The sequence below is a fragment of the Macrobrachium rosenbergii genome, chromosome 15, assembly GCF_040412425.1.
Source record: "Macrobrachium rosenbergii isolate ZJJX-2024 chromosome 15, ASM4041242v1, whole genome shotgun sequence".
In the NCBI taxonomy this organism is placed as follows: Eukaryota; Metazoa; Arthropoda; class Malacostraca; order Decapoda; family Palaemonidae; genus Macrobrachium; species Macrobrachium rosenbergii.
The window spans coordinates 1,542,279-1,547,278 of record NC_089755.1 but is presented as its reverse complement, the minus strand read 5'-3'; positions in this window follow the sequence as shown (position 1 = coordinate 1,547,278).

Below are 5,000 nucleotides of genomic sequence, written 5' to 3'. Positions count from 1 at the left end.
TCAAACTTTTCTTGATTTGTCTCGATGTTTGTGTCCCAAAAAATGGGATGTGCAGAAACTAAATTCGACAGGAATATGAACTTTCACATAGTTCTCACATCAAACGCACACACACACACACGCTCATATTAAGATAAAAATATACACTGTTTTTCATTTAATTTAGTGACATAAAAGTGTCAAAGTAATACCAATGGTCACACTTAAATAAATAACATACTTAATATTGATTTTGTCAAATCACTCTGAGAGAGGAAAATTTCGATGCCATTTTTGTGTTCGTGTTAAATCCTCCCTGAAGAGAAATCCCAATTATTCAGGAATCACATTCCATTAAAAAAAACTGTTTTACTTTATATGTGAAAAGATAAAAAGAACGTGTTTTTCTGTCCGCCTGTGTCCGGATAAGAGTTGTAGGCGTCCGGTTACAAGAGATACTTATTATCCTCTGGACTTTTTCTCCTCCTCCTCCTCCTCCTCCTCCTCCTCCTCCTCCTCCTCCTCCTCCTCCTCCTCCTCCGAAGAAGAAGAAGAAGAAGAAGAAGAAGAAGAAGAAGAAGAAGAAGAAGAAAAAGGAGAAGAAGAATTCTTGAAGAAGAAGAAGAAGAAGAAGAAAAAGAAAAAGGAGAAGAAGAATTCTTGAGCAAAGGCGACGATGGCTGGCCCAGCAGGAAGCCTTTTGTTTACTTGTTTACCTTCCTTCGTCTTCTGCCTTTAATGATTTATTTTGGCACTCTGTAACGAGTGCCAGGTTCCGGTATGAAGCGGAAGGCTTCATGCAACGATGCAATTCCATTTTCACTGTTCGGGCTTCTCGTGGATTTCATCATAATTGTATTCTATTATTTTTTTGTAAGTTCAAAGAAATACAATGATCACTTCGGTGGACTTTGTGTTGTGGCATTTTCTGGTCTGTATTTCTGCGTTTATTCTGCTAAATTGAGTCTGTTTTATTTTTAACAATCTGCGAAATGCGTAGGTATGCACAAGTGAGCAAGCACAAATGTACAAATATACATGCATAAGATGATGGCTGTATGTATGTATGTGTGTATGTAATGTATGTATATATATAATATATATATATATATATATATATATATATATATGTATATATATATATATATATATATATATATATATATATATATATATATATACATATATATATATATATATATATATATATATATATATATATATATATATATATATATATATATATTTATATTTATTTATTTATTTATTTATTTGTGTTTGTGGCCTGTATCGTTGCCAAACGCACGGGTATTGCTAAATTTAACCTTAAAAAAAATAAAAACTACTGAGGCTAGAGGGCTGCAATGTGGTGTGTTTGATGATTGGAGGGTGGATGATCAACATACCCATTTTCAGCGCTCTAGCCTCATTAGTTTTTAAGATCTGAGGACGGAAAGAAAAAGTGTAGACAGAAAAAGATGCGGACAGACAGAGAAGGCAAGCACAATAGTTTTCTTTTCAAAAACTAAAAAGAAATTTGACTTTGGAACCGAGACAGATTCGATGAACTTCATATTTGATTTTGCATCGTCCCGAAAGAAGAGTGTCTTCGGTACACCAAAGATTTTAGTTTGCATAAAAAACGGCATCAGAAATTCACGCTTTGCATGGCGGGCGACCTTTGTCTACAAGACATCTGCTTTAGACACGCCTCCTCTCCCGTCTGGATGTCTGCCTTTATATAAAAATGGTATTTAGGAATTATATATATATAAATATATATAGATATATAATATTTATATTTTATTATATATACTGTATATATATATTTATATATATATACACATATATATATATATATATATATATATATATATATATATATATATATATATATATATATATATATATATATATATATGATTATAATCACTTTTGTACATGGGGCAGCTGTGCTAATGAGTTTTCCAAACCCTGCCTCCCTAACACCTGTCAGGTGTGGATCTGATGTCGACTATGGTCGGTATGTTTATCAGTATTGTCCCCTGAGAGTATATTGTGATTTTTAGCCGAATGAGTTGTGAAGGCCACTCCTACCTTGACACCGGCCTGTGGGCGGATATGTAGTCTCTAACGGTTGCGTATGTTCGTCAGTACTGTTTCTGTAGTATATATATTTGTGAGTATATATATTTGTGACTTCTAATACTCTCTATCAGCCCTTCGTCAATGTCTTGGAAATAAAGTCGAAACCGGTCAGGACCTACACCCTGTCTCTTATTTTTCACCTGTGGTAATGTGTGATATATAATATATATATATATATATATATATATATATATATATATATATATATATATATATGTATATATATGTATGTATATATATATATATATATATATATATATATATATATATATATATATATATATATACGATTCATGCATTAATTTTATATAACCCTTAATTGCTCATTATAATTTAATCATACTTTTTTAATCACTTTTTCACTTGTATACCAAGAAACATTATAATTATAATTTTTCACTTTATACATTTTCCTTTATCTGTGCCGTTGGCTTCCTTGCAATCACAGTGACAGAACAATACTGTGTCACCAAACTTGCAATGGGGTAACATAAACAGAGAGAGAGAGAGAGAGAGAGAGAGAGAGAGAGAGAGAGAGAGAGAGAGAGAGAGAGAGGAAGGATGGTGAATGTCCAATTTCAGAAGGGAAATGACGAAGGGGAAGCTTCTTCTTATTATAATTATGAGACAGTGCAAGATATTGTATGTCAGAACTACCGGGGTTATGAACATACTTATAAGATTACGTCAACTATCAAACTGCAGGCAGGGAGATAGATGTGCATGATGTTATTCATGTGTGTATAAGAAAGTTTGTGTGTGTGAGAGAGAGAGAGAGAGAGAGAGAGTGTGTGTGTCTGTATGTGTGTATGTATGCGTAATAACCATTTAGATGATTTGCTGAATGTGATAGATAAAAAAAAATTAAATTCTGAAGGACCTAAGAACAAAAATGCTTAGCTTAAGTATAAAAATCCCTTCTAAGATTCCGTTAAGGATATCACAATGGCAGTCAAGACGTTGAAGAAAGGAAGAGACAAGGATTGATAACAATACACTTGACACGGTGCAATATGTTAGTAAATAAATATTTTGTGGTTGGCCAGTTTTTGTAAGATAATTCTGGATGAGGGAAAAGTTCTGAGTGAATGACTGAGAAGAATACCCGTAGTTTCTGTTTTGTATATGTGTAAAGGTTTTAGATGAGACTGGAAGAATTATAGGGACTTAATGTTTAATGTTACCTAGTATACCAATTTAAGAGTATGGTAGGATTTCGATTGAAAAATGTGCAGCAGATGGCAGATCAGTTAACAGGGTAAGACTGTATGAATTTAGGCAAGGAAACAGCGTAAGGATCAGTTTTTTTACCATGTAGTGAAAAAAGCTATAATTATTTGGCACAGATGAACTAAAAAATATTGTTTTTGGTCATGAGTCCCCCAAAATTTGTTTATTTTATTTTTCAACCAAAGATCTTGTTTATATTTTCTCATCCCAAAATATTATATATTCTTTGTGATAAGCCCCCAAAATGTATATTCTTGCTCGTTAACCCTCAAAATCTCGTTTATCCTTTGTCATTAACCCCCAAAATCTTGTATATTCTTTCTTTTCAACCAAGAATCCCGTTACATATTTTCTTATAATCCCCAAAATATAATTTATTCTTTGTTGACAAGTCCTGCAGACCTATATCTTTTCTAGTCAACCCCCAAAATCTCGTTTGTCCATTGTCGCCAACGCCCAAAATCTCGTTTATTCTTTCTTTTTAACCAAAAATCTCGTTTGTATTTTCTTATCCCAGAAATGTAATTTGTTCTTTGTTGATAAGCTCTAAATCTAGATTCTCTCTAGTTAACGCCAAAAATCCCGTTTGTTCTTTATCAACATCCAAAACTTCGTTTAAGCTTTCCCCAATGTCACTGAAACGCTGTTTCTGACAGACAGACAACAGACAAACAGTCTTCTTCAAAAAGGAAAACAGACGTTTCACCAGATTGCAATTCTGTCATCCTCACAAACTCCCTTCCTTCCTTCCTGGAACAAAAAAAACAGAGGAATTAAGAATTTCATTTTGACTGTTTTGGGAGAGAAATTAATATTAAATTAATTGGTTCATAAAAGCATTGCCTGATGAATGTCATCTTTTGTGGCAAAGAACGAGGCCTCTTCACTCCCAGAATGATAATGACGTCAGGACTTTCCAATCTGAAGACACTGGAATTGGATTAGATGGAATTAAATTCCTCCTGTCAGTGGTGGGAGAGGGACAGATATTATGGTTGAAGAGGAGAGGAAATAAATGGGAATTTATAAAAATTTGATAATGGAGGAAAGAGGAGGTGAAGAGAACATGGAATTTAAAAGCAAAATTTTTGAATTTTGATTTTAGTGAGCCCCAGGATTAACAGTTTACACACCAGAGAGAGAGAGAGAGAGAGAGAAACTTTTTTCGAGAGAGAGAGAGAGAGAAGATGTTGACCATAAGAAACTCTTTAGCCATAGAGAGAGAGAGAGAGAGAGAGAGAGAGAGAGAGAGAGAGAGAGAGAGAGAGAGAGAGAGAAGATGCGACCATAGCCTCGAAGAAACTCTCTTTAGCTTTTGTAGAGAGAGAGAGAGAGAGAGAGAGAGAGAGAGAGATATTTAGCTTTTTAGCGAAGAAACTCTTTCCTTGTTGCCACAGAAATTCCATTCCCAGTGTAATTGACCTGAAATCTAATGATGAATGAAGGAAGAAGCGAAATAGTAACTGTGAGAAACAGCTGCTCTCCTCCTTTTCCTCTTCATCCTTTTAATCCTATTTCCTCTCCTTCCCTCCTGAGAGGGTGACGCCAGGTTGAGTCTCCTCTCAAAAAAGGTAGTTGACAAGTAAGTCTTCAGTAGATGATGTGGAGTTATTATTATTATTATTATTATTATTTTTATTATT